This window comes from Anser anser, assembly GCF_964211835.1.
Source record: "Anser anser genome assembly, chromosome: 26".
Lineage (NCBI taxonomy): Eukaryota > Metazoa > Chordata > Aves > Anseriformes > Anatidae > Anser > Anser anser.
In genome coordinates, this window is record NC_139747.1 from 1,284,985 (window position 1) to 1,303,956 (window position 18,972).

General features: G+C 46.3%; 1 protein-coding gene across 1 annotated transcript in view; it reads right to left on the bottom strand.

Annotated features, from left to right (window-relative positions):
* The window catches only part of KCNU1 (potassium calcium-activated channel subfamily U member 1), a 115,196-nt gene that overhangs the window by 18,511 nt on the left and 77,713 nt on the right, over positions 1–18,972 (bottom strand). Inside the window, exon 30 of the transcript XR_014575498.1 lies at positions 16,170–16,336. The gene's annotated coding sequence lies outside the window, so the exon portion shown is untranslated. The remainder of the gene's footprint in view (positions 1–16,169; positions 16,337–18,972) is intronic.

Below are 18,972 nucleotides of genomic sequence, written 5' to 3' on the forward strand. Positions count from 1 at the left end.
AACCTGGCCAGAAACAGCGTGCTGCTCACTAGCAACTTTCACCATAGGACAAAAAAGGCTCTGCTTTGCATTACACTGTTCATGCTGTGGTTGAACCCCAGAAGGAGTAACAGGGACCACTTTTGTGAGACCTAGCACGTTGCAACAGAGACAGGGTGAGCGAGAGGCGCACACCTGAGCCTGCTGTCCATGGGGATGCGCCCCCGAGAGCTTTCCCAATAGAGCTCGTGGTGCTCTGGGCGATGATTAATGAGAGCTTGTGGTTGGAGCTGAGTAACTGTGACTTTTTTTTTTTAAATATATAAATCACTGGTAAGCTAGCATATCAAGAAAGATGGCAAGAAGAAAGGGGAAGAGAAAAAACTACGCATGTGACACTAATCCCAGCCCAATCCAACAACTAGCTGGGTGAGTGACCCCAAAGGGTTTTACTTTGTCCAGGGTCTCTGAAGAGGCCAGCAGCTCTCTCAGCTGCAGTGCCTGGGCACCAGCGGCACTCGAGACGCTGTAAGAAACTCCTACAGGGATATCAAGCCCGTACTAAAATTATCTCCCTGATGTAGGGGTTGGATCTTGCTTCGAGGCACGGAGCGCAGGGAACGAGCGCAGAGCTGCCCCGTGCCAAGGGCAGCGCTGGCAGGTTCAGAGCCTGGATCTCGGCAGCCGCACCAGGAGGGGGCTTTGCTGCAGCCCTTGAAGGACGAAGCAGGACCATTTCTCCAGCCTCTGTGCGCCTCCTCTGGTGCCTGTGGAGCGAGGGAGAGCCCTGCTCTGCTCAGCACGTTCTGGTAAGCAAGGTGAGGACAGGTCAGAGCCACTGCAAGCACCTCCGGCTTCAGCCGTGCAGGCCACTGAGCACCCATTAGATAGCAAGAATTTTGGCTCTTAGTGACCTGGCCAGGATTTAAATCGGTGACCTCGCAATCAGAGACCGCACACCCCATTAGCCACCTCGGCTGCCTCCGAAAGGGACGTTTCGAGCAGCTTTGGTGAGCTCCCGTAATCGATACATCCTTCCCCCCGTCTCCAGGAATATTACTGCGATGCGAAGTATGACTGACTGGAGAGACGAAGATATTAAGCATGTGTCTTTGTCAGTTATGGCCATTATCATTAGCAGACTAGCTACTATTCCCTATATATTCCTTTTAGAACCGTTTACAGCTGAAACATTTTTAATGGCTCGATGAATATGAATGCAACATTTATAACCATTTACACATATGAGACTTTGGGGCACATCCATCTTTCATTGCAGGCACATAACCTCCCATTACCGCGCTGTCACACTGAGGAGTAAGTGGGGAGAAGAGGACCCCACTCCGTAGTGAAAGATGAGGACATTATTTCTGCCTGTTTTGTAAAACACATTTTCAGAAATCTCCCTTGTTGTCATCACAGACTTCTCTCCACAGTCACACACTTATTTGGACTCTTCATACTTCCATTAACAATGGGAAAATGCAGGCCGTTACATCTGTTAGCAGACATAATTTTAGACAAATACAACTTCTTATCAAATAAGCCTGCAATAAATGTTTCATGAACAGAACCCTTCAATAGAACTCCCAACACTAATTTAATGAGAAGTATCAAATGAAATTTTTTTTTTTTAATTCTGATATCTCCCCTGAGACAAATGATACTTTGCAGGCCTATTTTTAACAAATGAATTATTGACTTAAACTGGCACAATTAATCACAATATAATGGGATCAGGGGATGTTAGAGGCTCATTCAGCACGGCAGATGATGAGTACTGACTCTTCCAAGAAATGAGGCTCTTTAATCACTCCCAGATTAACAGCTACATGCTTTCAAATTTCAATCACAGGGCCCTGGCAGTGTGGAATGAAAAGGGCCTGCTCCAGGAGGAAGGAAGAAAGCAGGAGGATTTCTCACCCCACGAGAGCCCCGATGCTCGCTTGCCCAGAAACCAGCACTTTACTTCCCTTGGGGAAGGACAGGATCTAAATCACGCTGCATTTCTGTGAACTCTTCCTTCCCATCCTTATCAAGTAAAGGCTCTGATTTCAGGGGGATCGAGCACGTTTGTTTCCCATCAGCCTGTTCAACACCTGCTGTTACGGGAAAATCAGCAGGATGTAATAGAAAAACCCCTCTTAATTAATCCTCTCCTTAAAAGGATAGCTGTTCTCCAAAGTTTTGTGCTTTCCTGCAAAAGGGGCTACTATAATGCAAAGCATGTGTACAAAAGTGGTTTTTTGTTGTCGTTTTTTTGGTTAAAATTTTCTTGGGTTAGCTCCATAGGTTTGTAGACATTTCTATGATATACAATTCTTTCGTTTGTTTGTTTTTGTTTTTTCCTTTTTCCCTGCAACTCCAGAACTGGTTTCTTTATCCTCCCATGCCTGCATCCAAGAGCATCCAAACTCTGCAGGCAGTGGGATCACAAGCAGCCTCCTGGCACTTTATTTCCAAAACCGAGGATCTGACCCTTCTGTTCAATGGGAGGCCTCAGGTTCTGAACTATTAAAACAGTTAGGACGTTCAGCATAGATTATATCATCTCTGGTCGCTCCAGACCCTTATACTCTGCAGATTGGTAACTCTTTCTGTCCTCAAAAGCATCAGTTCCACTTTTCTCTAAGCCAGAGTGCAAGCTTTCCATACTTCTCCTGAGAAGAACTGCATTAACCCCAGAAAACAGCACAGAGAAGAGCAGACTCCCTAAAATGCCGCTACAGCTATGTAGTTGCTCCCAGTGCCAGTACCACCCAATCCCCAACAGCAGCCCCCAAGTAAAACCTCACAGATCTGGGCAAGGAACTCTCCTTATAACGGTCACAACATCACCCAACTCATGTGCATAAGAACGAGCTTGGGTATTAATTCCCTACAGGGCTTTACTAACCCACTGCGGGAAAGAGAAGTACCAGGCAATCCTTTTTAAGCCTTTGCAGAAGGGGCTTGTGCGCTGTGCGCACCACTGCCCTGCAGACAGGTATTGCACAAGCTATGTTTTAGGTCCCCAATATAAAGTACATTGCTGATTTATCACCTTGGCTTGACTCTGAACTCTTGTGATTGCACAGATACGAATCACAGCAGGAGCATTCCCAACACCAGTGATTTGATGCATTTGTCTTGCAATGATTGGGACTGGAAATTCTTTCAGCTCCCCAGACAACATTTGACCCAATTAAAGAGTAATTCAGAAGCTTTTGTGACAAATGATAACAAAATAATAAGTATAAAGATCAAGTTTTAAAGCCAGAAATGGCAAAGGAAATGAAACAAAATTAACATCAAGGCAAACTGAATGCATGTTGAAACTACACGGAAAGTCAAATACCACGTCTGCTTTACTTTGCTAGTCTTGAGTTGAGGGTTCTGTCTTTCCTCAGCAACAGTTAGTGACATCTCAGACACCTCAAGCAGAGCTTTTTCCTCCAGCCTGTGCTGCATGAGGTGCTTGCAATGCCCTGGAATCTTGCAAGGAAAAATTCTCAATTTGGCAAGAGACTTGGCAAGTAAAAAATGGGTAGAGAGATTCCCAGCAGCTGAACTTCAAAACAATAATGCATTCTTGTAATTTGCACTTATAAACACTTTTAAAAATTAGCTCCTCTCTAAAATAGAGAAATGAAAAGCATTTCCAGGATGGGTCATGTGCATCATCTGGCCTCATATCCTGCCTTTGACAGTGACCTGCATCAAATGCCTCAGCAAAAGAATTCAAGAAACTTCAGAGCAGGATGTTCAAGACACAAAAGCAACTCCACAAGGAGAGAATCACACAACCCACATAGCCATCTCTTCCTGACCACTTAAACTTATAAACAAATGCAAACCCTGAAATGTATGTTTTAGCATTCATTCAATGCGTGTTTGATTAGTGTTTAGTGTTACACTCCTAGATATTAACATTATTTAGAAAAGTATGCAATCTCCCTTTGATACTTGTGCAGAGAAACAAACTTCCTGGCTAAGGGCTGAGGAAGGAAATAATCAGTTACCTCTGCAATCATTGTCCAGCAGCGAATTTCATCAACACTTTAGAGCTGAGTGTTAGAGTTCATTTAGACAGAAAGGCAAAGCGAATATTGTCCCAGGCTACAAACCAGAGGGAAGGTAAATTCAACACCAATATTTGGGCTAAGGACTATCAGAGAGAAAACCCGTGTTTTTTTCAGGTTGAGAATCAGCACTGATAGCAGGAGGACCTGCTGAAGATGGTTTTCCCTCTTACAGGAGCCTTTTGCTGGTTCTACACCAAAAGGTAGCAGCCAGAGTGCTAAGGTATTGCGTTACTGCTTCCTAAGACATTCTCGTTGCAATCCTTTGTCTACAAATGTAGACTTTCAAACAAACAAAACAACAACAAAAGCAAACACAGGACTTTCAGGTATTTTGACAAAGAGAATTGTCAGTTTTCTGTCCATTCAGTCCTGACTCTTGAAGCTGATGGCGAGTTCCTCGGAACAGGCCTGCGGTATTCACCACGCACCTTTAACAGCTGCACGTCCTCAAGCCAGGAGGAAACACTGCAGCTCCCTTTGTCCCTAAATCCACACAGAAAGGGGGAACAGCCATTTGCACTGGAAAAGGACTGGGAAAGAGACCGGGAAAGGTGGCAGATGTACCGGGCTGTGCCAGACTTTTTCCAACACGTGTCGTTGTCTGCGAGGCAGAGCGCAGAAATGGGGAATGGCAAACGAAGCCCGAGTGTGCTGCACGCGCCTGCGCTCCCTCCGAACCAGAGCCACTCTCGGGAACGGGGGCCAGCTCCTGGGTCTCCAGTGGAGGTCTGGTAGCCAAAAAACATTCTCTTCTTTATGTTAATTTATAGGCCTGTCAGAAAGTTAGAATTGATTGGGAAGAGGTCTTGTTTTGCCTATGGTGGGAGGAAATCAAGGGATGTTAGCAGCAATGCTGGGCACATTATCATCTGCTGGTTCCATTTAACAACTTCTCACCACATATGCAGTTTATATTATGGTATCCTGCACATGTAGTCTTTGGCTGAAAATATCCTCCAGAGCTCTGAATTTATGGTCATGCAAATACTCAGAGAAGCAAGAAACATGCATGCCAAAGAATGAAAAAGGAAAGCCTTCTTTGTTTCTGCTTCTAGGTCATGTTAACTCTACCCCTGCTGTGCTGCAACAGAACAAGGGATGCTGGTGTTCCACCCTCGCGCCCTCATCTTCTGCAATGGCAATTCCTCAAATACCGTCATCTTGCACAGATTTACTTGGCTTCCATGGGCAGCTGGAGCTGGGCCTCCGAGAAAAGATCTGCTTTCAGCCAAGCTGTCTTTTCCTCTCTCTGCAGGCCTGGCATAACAACAGGCCTCATTCTGCCACCGTTCCCACCAGTTCTGCATCCCTTGGGCTGTCTCCTGAGTCCCAGCAGTGGCAGCACAGCAAATGAACCTCCAGGGTCGAAACCCCATGAACACAAAATAAGGACTTTGTTCCCTACTGAAGCTATTGTTTTTCCTGTTTTTTTTTTTTTTCGTTTTTTTTTTCTCCTTCCTGACATAAAAGTTCAGTACGACATAAGAAGAGGATTGAACTGAATCCCTTTGTCCTTTCTTCCAGAACTAACTTCGCTCTCAGCAATGAGCCACAAGCTGCTCCACGTGTCGCTCCGCAACGCCAGGCAGAGATCCTCGCCTCCATCCAAGAGGGCTACAGATGCATGCTGAGGATCCTGAGCTTATTAGCCCTCCCTGCCCAGTTAATTAACTTGGGCACAGCTCTGCTGATTCTGGAGTTGGGGGCTCACCATGAGCTCACATGCCTCTGCGTGGCGCTAGCCAGTGGCTGTAATTTTTGTCATAGTGGAATTGCAGCTTTAATAAAAGAAAAGCAAAACAAAAAGACATTGTTCAAAGACCTCCATTTCACATTAGGGCACAAACAATACATACACAAGCAATGCAGCAATCTGTCACCTGTCAGCTGTTGGCAAAAGCTTTGCGGGAAATTAATTTTCAAGTGCAATTTCAGTAGCCCGTTGATCTAATGCTGTGGAACAGCGGGAATGGATCAAACGGGAAGTGGACCTGCATGCTTCCTCACTGTGTTTTTCACAGAAAAGATGCAGCCCACTATAAAATTAAAATGTATTTATGATATTTTACCATCTTCGGAACTTTTTCCGGTGCTAGGCTGGGCTGTCACTTCATGCAAACGAACAGCTTCATGGGCTGCAGAGAAATCTCATTTTAGACCCAAGTAACAGGGCCCTCTGCTCTATGGAGCGGCCACTTGGAAGAGGCGGGTTAAAGCAGCAAAAAGTCACCAGGATTAAGTTTCTGGGATTACCACAAAAATGACAGCGTTTGTCACTGACAGCCACATCCAGGGAGCGTTTCCCCCTGCAAGCCCAGCTAACCCAGGCACTGCTGCAGGAGGCGATGCAGCTCCGAGCACGGCGGCATGCCCTGCAGGGCCAGAGGATAAGAACAGCAAATACAGCCACTTCCAGTCCTAACTTTTGACTAACCAACACCATAAATCAGACCATTCCTTTTGGCTACACGTTAACGCCGGTGCAGACTGGTCACAACTACCACGTAGCTCTATTTTCTGTAACGTTTAATTGCTCCTAATTTATGTCAGGCAGGACTGCACTTAGCATGTGAAGTATTTAGCACTGGCACTTTAATGTCATGCTTAATACACATTTTTTAGAGCTCTGGTCATTAACTACAGGATAGGTTTGAGCCCTGGATTTACTACACAGTGCTCCAAGGCCTGACTTGGCTTTTGGAGGATGTTGTAGCAGTCTAACCAGTGTTTCCTCACACGCAGCATATGCCCCGTACACGACACACACCTCATTTCTCAATTCTGCTATCACCAGGGAACAGCAGTGCACCTCTGGGTATGACACAGGGTTTATTTTTAAAAAGAGATTCTCAGCTGCAGAGACCTGCAAGCTTTCAGCCAACGTATAAATCAGCGTGCTAAGAAATGAAAGCAAGTTTATGCTTTTTGGGAATGTTTATTATTGCGACAGCTCAAAAATGAAATCTTGTGTTTGTGAGAAAAATACGGTTGAAGTTGTTTCTGCATTGATAAAATTAACCCACATTCCTACTTTCCTCTTAATTTTTTAATAAGCTGCTTCATTCACGGCATGATGTCACTACCTATTCACATCTTTATCAAAAACATTAATAAAATATTCATGTGTATTTTTGTTTACCAAAATGTCTTTTATGGGGATTAAATATTTCTAAAATCAGCTCACTTGTGTTTTCACCAAGCAATATATTAAAAAAAAAAACAAAACATAATTTGTGTTGGTGAAACTTAAAGAATTTTAACAGCAATCACTTGTTTTTTTGAAAACTGTTTTTGAGGGGAAAAAGCAAGTCTTTCCAGTTGCAGTTTGTTTATTTTACTTTTTCCCCCCTACAACTTTCTTCTGTTTGCTCACTGCTGAACACTATGTGTCCCTGATATCATCTGAACACCGTAAAAACAAATATAAATGAACATGTTAAATGGCGATTGCTGAGCGATCTAGCCTATCATCCTAAAATGGCCGTTTAGGGCAAATTCCTTGAAACTTGTGGATGCAATTCTTTTCCTTTCAAAGGTCTTGTCTACAGGGTACATCGTGAAAAGTTGAGACAAACGGAGCCAAGGTATGAAGCTAATGAGCATACATCAAAGCCCTGTGGTTAGATGAAACTGCAGCAAGCTACAGACGTGTTATTCTGAGGCAGAGCAGCCACATGGGGGTTTAATAGCCTTGAACTTCTGTTTGTAACCTCATACAATTAGTTACTCCTCACGGCTCCCCACACCGACAAGCCCTAAGCGTACTTCGGAGCCTCTGGGTTGCACGGGGTGCTGCCGTACAGCCGAGCTGCTGCCACGCTGCTTCAGTTCCCGGGGGCTGCTCGAGGCACTGGGGGTGCCCAGGGTAGCGCCCTGCCTTCAGCAGCCTCGGGCCCCCCAACCGACCCATCCTGCCGCTGCAGCACGGCCCGGGGCGGCTCCTGTCCCTTTCGGAGCGGTTCTGGTGACACAGCTACCGCAGATGGATGATGATGCAAACGAGACCAGAGGGAGACTGAACAGCTAATTTTCTGGGCTTTCTACAAAGTGCATCTGTTCCACCACGCTCTTTGCTGATTTTAGTGAGAAGGACTGGGAAAGTTTTGCTACAGAAATTGCAATTGCTCGTGGTATGCATTATTTTGATCAGCTGTGAGGCCACAATAACAGAACAAGGGAGCAAACCAAGCCCCCTTCCTCCTCCAAGCAAAGCGATGTACGCAAGCAGCCCGTGCTTACAAGCCCAGATTGGCCTTTGTTACCAACTGCTTCCTGAAAACCTAGGGAGAAATCACACCTTTTCGGACTGACAGGTGACACGGTGTTCAATAAGGGCAAAGAAAACAATCCGAGATCATTGTTCGTGTTGTTGTTACACGATTTTGGCAAACAAAAGAAAGCCGCCGCTGTCCGCAGTGAGTGACGCTGGCGCTGTCTCACGTTAATCGATACCACCCTGCACATCCCCTGCTCTTCCCAGGAACCCGCCGGCCCTCTGCGGGAAGCTGCTGATGACTGGAAGGGGACACAGGGAAGACATCGGTGAAGAATCAGGCACGTGGGACTTGAATTCATCTGCAAGCAGGTGTTAAGTGAATCCCTCCAAAAGGACAAGATTCATTCTCTTGCTGGCTTTAGGATGAATTAGCATGAATTCATAATCCATAAATCCTGGTGGCAGCAGAACAGCATCCCTCCTGTTGTTATTTATTTTGAGATTTTCACTGGGGCAATAGCTTTACGTTTGACATTTATATAGGTCACAGTGAGCTAATAGCCATCTGCCATCTGGGGACTTTTATAATGAACATTGCAGAAGACTATGAAACAATCTCTGGCATTTCCGATTCGAACATAAGCTGAAATAGGGTTGATCTTTACAATATGCTCTGCTGTCTCTCTTCAGGTTTGCATTAGTCATTTGCCTGGCCTTGCTACACACACACACACGCTTGCACATATGGGAAGTAGTGGGCTTCAGCATTTCGTACTATCAGTTAATCACCACTCACATGAAAAAACGAGACACATTACCTTGCGTTGCTGTAAAAGGCCCCCACTCACCTGAAAATTCTTAACACATTTCAGAAATATTGATGACTCCTCCCCTGCAGTGAAAGTGTGGGAGACTCAGCTACAGCGCTGGCTTAAAGAAGCGATGTGAAATCGCTTAAACAGCGATGTGAAATCACTCCCGCAATATCACAGTCATCCCTTAGCATAAACTCACCGCTCTGTTTACCCAAAACACACACCAGGCTGCAGGATGAAACATCAGAACATGCAGAGAGCCCCCAGGAAAGCTGCCACAGACGCAGGGGCTGAGACACAGTAGATGACACAGCTTCATCTCACCCTCGGGTCACGGCAGCTGCCCTCGCTCAAGCCCAACTCTTTTATCAGTCACCCGAGGCCTTCGGCCAAACGCGCCCTGGCTGAAACCAGGCCCCTCTGCAGGGGAGGCTGGGGCAGGGTGGGTCATGCCCTCACCTCTACGAGCAGCAGAGACCTGCAGTGAAAAATCCCCGTGGGGGGCTTTTAGTGCTATGAAATATCTGCAGTGTCACCCCTGGATCATCTGTGCCTACACTAAAAGTGCTGTGGATGCAGCAGCTGCAGGTAACAGGGAGCGATCGGACTCTGTTGTGTCCCCAGCTGGCGTGAGAGGGCCCAGGAGCACCCCCTACAGCTCCCCGCCGCCTCCTGCCCCCTCGCTGGGAGGATGCCTACAGGAACGTGTTATTTCCTAGCACCTGGGTGCACTGTCATCAGCTCTTGCAGATGGGGAATTGATGGAGGAAAAGATTAAATGACCCACCGAATGGTATAAGCCACCTACAAGAGTTGTGAGTGAACCCAGGTGTCCTGAATTTCAGGTCAGGACTTTAATGGCAATGCCGCCCCTTCTCCCAGTACCTACGTGCTGTTTATTTTATGACACAAATCTGTGAAAGGACTGGATGTGCTCAGATGGATGAGAATATCCCATCTCGATTAGTCACTCTCCAAAAAGCCTCCTAGGGGGCCAGGCCTCCTTAATGCTGCATGTTCCTCCTCAGTTCCCCAAGCCTCAGCAGGCCTCGGGGTAATAAATTACATTTGTCTCTGCCTTAGCAGCAGCAGCCTGGCCGAATGCTCCTTTCCATGACTCAACTCATGATGAAATGCCTATTTCCTGGTGCTGAGATCTGTGAAAATTGGTCTTTTCAGCCTCCTTCCTGAGGGACGTGCCTCGGTGAAGCGGCTGGGGGCATCTTTGATCAGATGTGCCTTTCTCCCCTCCTCTTGCCCCCGATGCAGACGCCTGGTCCTGGGGTGTCACTTGTTTGTATTATGTCTTGTAAAGATGACACACGGCGCGTTTGAAATCTAATCCCCTCTCACGGGGCTGTGGGGACGGGAAGTCAGGGAGATGCCTTAACGCTGACCAGGTTTTGACCTGGTCCTTCGAGGACTCAGGTTACACGAAACGCTGTGCTGACTCCGATAAGCGTAAATGTTTGGGGCTGCAACTTCTGCAAAGTTCAGCAGGTGACAGCTTACGCGACCGAACGCTCAGCTGCTGCTTGCTAACGCTGAATCGCAGGGGGACGGAGAGGTTGGAGGGTGTCCCGGGAGGGCACCTGCCCCACTCCCACCGCCACCCCAGCAGTCCCCCATTCCCAGCAGCGCGCTCTGGCTCTCTACCCAGGCACAGAGGGCAGCTGTGGTGCAGTACAGCAGCCTTTTGTGGACTGCGAGACTTCAGCTGCCTACATGTGCTCCAGCATGACTTCCTGAAGCCTTGCATCCCCTTTCACTGGCCTCAGTCTCACGGAGTCACTTTGCACAGATGCTGCTGCAAACAGGCATGGCTTTGCCTGTGCCGCTGCCTCCCTCTCAAAGGCATCATTGCCAGCTCTGGTCCGAGGGAGAGCACAGCTCCATCCCAATGGAAGGCATAAAAAGATAAATGCTGTAACAACCTCAGCTCTACTTCTTCCACCACATGCACGTTCCCTCCGCAACAACACAGGATATGCAAGAGCATACAGTCAAGGCTGTGCTGTTAACCAGTGCTCATTTGTCTCAGCACCCCTGGTAATACATAACCGTGCTCAGCCTGTGGAGCACTCCGTGTATTGTTATTAATGTCCACGTCATAACTGCTTCCATAGGATTTCCATTACAGCCAAGGATCATCGTGTGAAGAAGGTGCCAGGAGCTCAGCCTGGTTTCCCCAGCAGGGCCAAGACCCAGCTCCCTCTTTAAATTACAAAGCAAGAGGGAGAGAGAGCAAATTTTCACAGTTTTCACAGTCTTGCTCCATACCCAACCTGCAGCACCACAGAAGCCCGTTTTGCTCAGTCTCTGTGCCCTGTCCTGCTCAGCTCCCTCTGCCAACACCTGAGAACCTGCCCTGTCCCCATCTCTGTGCTCTGCACTCCCTTCAAGCACCGACTCTTGCGATCTGATGTCAATCACAGCTGTCTTAATGTGCTAAATTTCTAAATCCACACTTGTGCTTACTTAATATGCTTCTTTGATCAGTGTAATACAAGCAAAACCAAGAAAAATGAGCCCTACCTCCCCTCCCCTCTCCTGAAGCAAGCCTCACGAGGCCTCAGGCTTGTAAAACCAACACAATTTCAATCTTTAATTTTATTTCCTTTATTTTCAGGCTGTTAGGTGCTGGTTCTGATTAGGGACATTCTAAGCAGATAAAGTTATTTTAAATAAAAAACACGTTGAGCTTTAGGAGAAAGTTTAAAAAAACAAACACAAAAACAAAAACAAAAAACCACATAACTCAATTAGAAAGAAATGTCTTTTCAATGCAAGTTAGTGCCCCCAGTGTTGTGGACAAGTCTGCCAAGTGACTTGGGAAGCAACCTTTCTTTTTCGTTGCATTACTCTGATCAGAAAGACTTCATTTGTAGGTAGAGAGAATGGACTTGACTGCTGGATCCAAGAGGATGAGGACTCCAGACATTTTCAGGAAATGTCACTTCAGAAGCATATTCAGAGACAACTTCTTTGGTTTTGTGAGGCTCAGAAGTAAACGAGATTTCACCTAGACAAAGTCACTAGCTGGGTTTCAGTGGAGGGGGCCTGAGCATGCCCTTTTTACCCCCGTAAAGCCAAGCTGCTGCACCAGCAACCAGCAGCGGGACAGCGCTGCAGCCACCCCCGTCCCCGAGGCTCACAGTTTGCCACGCTGTGCTGCTGAACAGACAGCCTGGTGTTTGCAGCGGAGCTGCTTTGGACTGCTGCTGCTGCTGCAAATGAAATCAAATATGGCCCCGTGGCTGGATTTACACTGATCTGACTAAAAATATCATCATGCCTTCAGAGCGTGGGTCTGCCAAACCTGACCCTGCTAGCACAGCTCCCTGACCGGTGTAAACAGGCTGCTCCAGAACAGCGCCACTTTCAGACAAGCTGCCTGGATTTACTGCTCAGAAATACGTGCTGCACACACGAGGCTTTGGGGTACCGCACAGCGTCTGGGGAAAACTCAGGACCACCATTTAATCCTATTCAATCTGGCCGTGAAATCTGCGAGTCCCAGCATCCTGACCACACTTCCCCATTCCAAGCAGCTCCTGCCTGCTCCTGTGACTCTGGGTGGCAGAACCCAATCTTTATTTTCATCTGGATGTCATTCTTGATTTTTACCTCTTTGGATGCATGCACCCTCTTCCTATCACTGCAGATCCTACAACCTCAAGGTCCTTCACCGTTCAGTGCCAAAATCATGCCAGAGCTCAGCTCTCAGTTCCTCACGAAGGAATCACCGGGACCTTTCACAAGTCAGGGTTCAGATTAAGTGAAGAAGCAGGGAAATAAAAGCCAGAGCAGGCTCTTGCAGAAAAACAGCTCACATACTCTTCCTTTTATTACTGTTTTTACCATGGTTAAGACAGACAGTGAAATGGCTGTGTTAGGCCTACGACTAAACACTCAAAGGCGAGATAAGATGAGAATACCTTAAGGTTATCTTTTTAGGACTGGAAAGCCTGATCTCAGAAAAAAGGTCTTGAACCAGATTTAGGGAGGAGATGAGTACACTTATCCCAGACAGGAATTAATCCCTTTTAAGTGACTAGTTCTGTTGTGGTAACAGCTATTAGAGTATTATTGCTGTGGGAGGAAGCTCTTCCCCAGACCAGGGCTCCCCTGTGCCAACAGCCCAGGGTGGAACAAGACAAGGCCCCTATCGCAAAGGACTCACAAGCCAAAGGCAGCTCTGAAATTTGCTGCTAGCCACAGCCTTAGAAAACTGCCTCTGGCACAACCAGTTTCAAAGTCTTTTTTTCACTCCAAATTTTGCAGTATAACATGATTTAATTAAGCAGTCGCTAGACAGATAACGTGACATCTTCAAGGGGTTTTCCCCAAGTGCTTGGGAGTTTTCTTCATGACTCTTTGATGTAAATACAGAAACTTTGGTGAACATCAGGGGACTTTGAATCACCTCTTTTTCATTTCCCAAGCTATGATTCTCTTGTAACTAATGTTTTCCCTAGTCATGGCATGTAGGTAAGGAAGGCCGGTAACCGTGGGGTGGAAGCACACCACCCTGCAGCCCTCAGCGTTACTCCTCCTGGACCAGGACCTCATTACACCGAGTGCTGAACAAGCGCTGGGAAGCCAAATTGCCCCCGAGTGCTGATCAGAAAGTGCAGCAGACCAGTGCAGTTGCATGCACTTCAAAATGCTAATTTCTTTTCCCAATATGTGAGTTACTTTTATGACATCAGCGTTTTATAGCTGGAAAGCTAGGGGTTTCTCTCCAGCACGGGGAAGGTCAGCATCCTGCGCAGCCAACGTGGGCTCCTCTTGCTGGCGTGCCAAGCCAGGGCCCCGGATAGCCAAAGGCAGGTGCTCGGCTTTCAGCACGGACCTGGCCCCTTTCCAGTGTTTCCAGGTGGCCACCCCTAAAAGTGAAGGCATCTCAACACAAATCGCTTTGAAATTCTTTTAGTAGGACTGGCAAATCCCTCTAATTCTGCCTTTGCCACAGTCGTCGCGTACACGTGGGGAATTTGCAGGACCAGTGAATGCATTCCGCTTTGAGAGGGGGCGCGGGCCCCACACTGCCACGAGTGCTATTGTACCTCTCCTGGCAGTTGCTGCATTACTATGACAGCTGCAAACCCCGATGAGTGAATAACCTAATCGAGCCATTAAAGGAAACAGAAGCCCTCTGCCCTGTTTGATTTCTCTCTGTAATGATGTAAAGTGCACTTTAATGGAGTCAAAGTGGTCCTGGGCCATTCTTGTTAAGGCCATTTGATGCAGTGCTATTGAGTCCCACTGCTAGCGTTCATTACCTCCCTTCAGCTCTCTCCCCTGCTGCATTGTAGTTCAGACTTCCCAGCACAGTTTCTTTGCTGCTACAGCCCCTTGCCTGCATTTTGTCTACATAAATTAGACCTTGTGCAGCATATTGGCCTGTCAGGGGACTAGGAAGAAACTGTATATTGTTTCTGGCATTCCCGGGCCCTTCTGCCCCTGACATCTGCTGTGTTTGTGACAGGGAATACATTCCTGACTCATTATCCGGGCAAGCGGAATCCCTCCCTGACAGCACCATTAATCAGAATCAAGCAGTCCGGCAAATAAAAAAAGAGAGAGAGAGGGAGAAGAAGAAGAAAAAGAAAGAGAGCAAAGAAAAGAGACAGTTTCTAACTTTCACTTTTGTGTCATTCCAGTGTCTGGACAAGTAGCAATCTATCTTTCTGAGTGACAGCTCTGATGGATGGCATTATTTATGCTTTTGTGTATTAAAAGACAGTTCTGGCACCGGCTTGTCACTCTACCAGAGATTTGAAAAAAAAGTTGAAATTTAATTTGAAGGAAAAGAGGGCAAAGATCACAGGATCCTGGCTAGGGAGTGTTGTCTGGGAGGGACAGAGACTGCAGTGGGAGGGAGTAACTGGAAGAGGGGCAGATATGGTGTTTAAATAGGTAACTGCCCTTGCAGGTATAGAGCTTTCTGTTTTTCCCTGCGTATCTGTATTAGTATCTCCCTGGGTTGGAGAGGTCTGTTTGTTGACACAGATAGGTTTGACGTTCCTTGGAGGGATGCACCGTTTAGGGTGAGATGGGCATATGCTTAATTTTCTGTACATAATTTGTGTGTGTTTGTGTATACAAACATTATTATATATGCACATACATATGTGACAAAATGTGTGTATATAACAGGGTGTCTTTACATGCACATGTACTTACACAAATTAATTCTAAATATACATTTTTTTGCTCTAGCATACACAAAACACATACCTAAACATCCACACGCACATGAAGACAGTCACATGGATACATCCCAAGATGAACAAAATTTCTTCTTTTCAAAAAAATGTTTCCTTACTACACTATTTGTAAGCAAATTTAAGTACAAACAAAGAACAGTATTCTTTAAATCTGAAGCATCTTTAAATATTTAAAGTTTGGGGGAAAAATTGCATTTCACTTCATCTGGAAAATGAAGTTTGACTATTAGTCTAGCTTTATGTCGTTTTCTTTACATTCATCCACACACTGGCTAGCTGACTGTGGAATGCAGAAGTCCTGGTATGAAGATTTAGATGCCCACACTTCCATTCGTACCATCTACTGCCTAAAGAAATGACTGGTATTTGCATATGAAGTGCCAGGCTGGGAGCAGGCTCATACTGACCCATTTATAAAGTCAGAATTGCAGGGAGTGTAAATCTGTATCTTTGTTTAACTGTGCTGATTTATGTGCTGGCAATTGAACCCATAGGTATTTATACAGCATGTACCACACCGTATATAAATACTAGAACATGGTCAGAGTATGTTTCCGTGAGGATATTATATATAGTGGTCCAAGAGGAAATAAGCAGGCCATGTTCATTTCAAGAGCAAGCAGGTATATCTTTCTGAAGACTGTGCATTATGTGTACTTGTGCCAGCAGTGAATTTGGCCCTACACGTATTTATGTTTCTGCAGCCCTGGTGATAGGAAGAGCCTCCCAGGATCTGCTGTTTCATCTGCAGAGTGAACAGTGCAGACTTACCCGGTCCGAAGACCACAGTTAAATTATTAAAGCACATTATAGGAGTAAGACATTCCAAATTTAGGTGCCAATATAGAAGCAGAAATCTTACCTGGAAAAACTGGATTGGATCACGGACAGGATTACGTGTCTCTTTCTTCATCCCCTTCTGCTGCATCCTGGGACTGAACAGAGCGAACTGCCTCTAGTCCTTTGTGCTGCCTCCAGCCAGGGACGGAGATGTGCAGAGGTGCCAGTGCCATGTGAGGATGCGTCCACCTGAGTATAGAATTGAAGAGAGCCAGTTGGTCATAGGTGGAGCAAAGGTGCCAGCCTCTGCCTGCAAAACCATTCCTTTACCGTAAATGTCTATTCAGCTGGCTGCGAGCTGTACTTGTGATGCTGCGCACAGGTTTCTAAGTGCACAGGGGTTTGGGTTTATGGGTCAGATACACAGAAGTGATGGCACGTAGCTCCCTACAGTGTAACAACATGCGATGTTTCAATATATGGTATTTCCAACACTGACTGACACCTGGTTCTGACCTGAGAAAACATGAAATAACTAGAAACGTAGTTATCATTTATAACTTCTGCTTTCAGATGACCCATCTCTTGGCTATTTTGACGAACATCTGCTTTGGAACCCATTAGCCAACATACAGCATTTGCTTTTAATTAATACAAATTTGTTTCATCCCCGAGTCTCAGTAGGTTTCACTTCCCCTCTCCTAGACTATTGGCATCAGCAGCCGTGGCCCTACCCCACCTAGCAAATCCTGACAACAACCACTCTGGAGACCTTAGGTCCAGGGCAAAATCCCAAGCACTTCAAAAACTGCCAAAGTTCTTCGCTAAATCCAGGGCTGGTGTTGACTTGCAGGCCCAGCTGCATTGTTACTATCATCATCCTGGGCTCTCTTTCCTTCCTGAGGATAGCGCATCTCCTCTTCCCATCCACAGGGACTTTTCAGCTCTGCCTCGTTACACCACTCAGCTGGAACACCGTATTTTCAGCATATTGACTGAGCACTACGCTCAGATGGACAGACAGAGAAACTGTTAGGAGCATTTGAAAACCCACCGGCCCAGGATCATACCACCGGTGTTCTGATCGAGATGGGGGTCACTACAAGGCCTAGGAGTTTGCTCTTACTTCATCTGAAAAAGATCCCCAAAGGGATGACATCACAGCTATCCCAGGCAATGAGCTGTCCTTCCAGGGTGTGAAGTGTGGAATAAACCTATTCTTTCAAGATCCAGAGCTTAAATTTCAAAGATCTGTGCACAATTCCCTCAGGCTCCTCTGAAACACCAGCCAGTGTTTTGAGAAGGAGCTGATCATTTTTCTGCTCTCGGTCTCAGTCTGGGAGAGACGGGGGATTGGCTTCTTTTAACGTTGATGCCGTTCAACTGAAACTGGCTGGCAGGTAGGGCAAGCTGCAGTCAGGGGATAAATATGCGCGGAGGTTTCTCTCTACTGGCTTCCAGAAGCATAATTTGGGCCGGTCAGTAACTGCTCCAGAAGGAAACACACCAATAATCATTCATTATAGCCAGGCACAGAAGAAGACAAGGGGAGTCCATTGTATTTTCAGTCTTACTGAATCTATCTTCTTGAAATTGTGCCGTGCAATAAATACATCCAAGGCTGTACCTCAGCTGGGGTAAGTGGTGTAAATTTTCATAGCTCCAGTGAAGACAATTTATACCCACTGAAGATCTGCCCCTTGATCTCCAAAGCCAAAGGAACATAAGCTCTTGCGTTTTAAGTGTGCTGGTTGGAATGTTTAATTCTATTCTGTCGTCTGTCAGAACAGCAGGCAGAGGAAGGAATGTATTGGTGTCATATGGAAACCATGGTTTGATGACGGACAAAATTAAATCCTTGCATTTGGACATAAACCACGGTAACACAAAATATGCAGCAAGTCAGGCTTGGTTTTCAATACTGAAAACACAAGGCCCCACTTGGCAGGCTGAGGAAGGGATATTAGTCAGATTCAGACATGGTTTTCTTTGTTTTATTGAAGGATAAATAATTATGTGTTGAGATATTCCAGACTTATGTTAACACAGTTGTGTGTGAACCGCAGCAGAGGATGCTGTGAGAATGGGAAGGACTGAAGGTCCTTTAACCAACAAAGTGCCTGAAAATCCTGGAAAAGTTTTGGGGTTTACTTCTGGAAAACAGTCCCAAAGTTTCCTCAAAATATATCTGACACACTAATCCTCATAAATTAAAACTTCCAAACGTTTGCTTACTTGATATTCTCAGGGTAGAAGGTTAACGCACTGATTCAGTACACACCACGTCTCCCCATAGTGTTTGTCTGTTACATTCCTGCTACTGCTGCCGCCGGGGACGCACCGAGCAGCTGGCTGAGCCCTCGGCTTCCACTCCTCTGCGCTCTGCAGCTGATCGCACGCCCAGGGGCTCTGGGAACGCAGGGATTACCACTCTTGCAGCAGAAAGGCAGCTCTTCTCCCCTTTTAATGCCTTTTACCAGCTGAAATCCAGAGATCGCTTCATGGATGCTTAAGAGAAAACCTAGCAAATAGGTGCACGCCTCTCAAGCAAGCGGCAGTGGCTAGCTCTGGGTCAGACAAGGAGATTTTGCAAAAGTTTCATTATGACTTGGAAGCATTTCTTATTCAGTTGAAACAAATGTTTGTGCAGAACAACAGATAAAAATACCTTTAATTTCCAACAACAATTCTATTTCTGAGTGAAAGAATTCTGACATGGATTTATTTAATCAGAGAAGCCGTGGGTGCCCCATCCTTGGAAGTGTTCAAAACCAGGTTAGATGGAGCTTTGGGCAAACTGGTCTAGTGGGAGGTATCCCTGCCCTAGATGACATTTAAGGTCCCTTCCAGCCCAGCCCATTCTATGATTCTGTGAGTATTGAGCA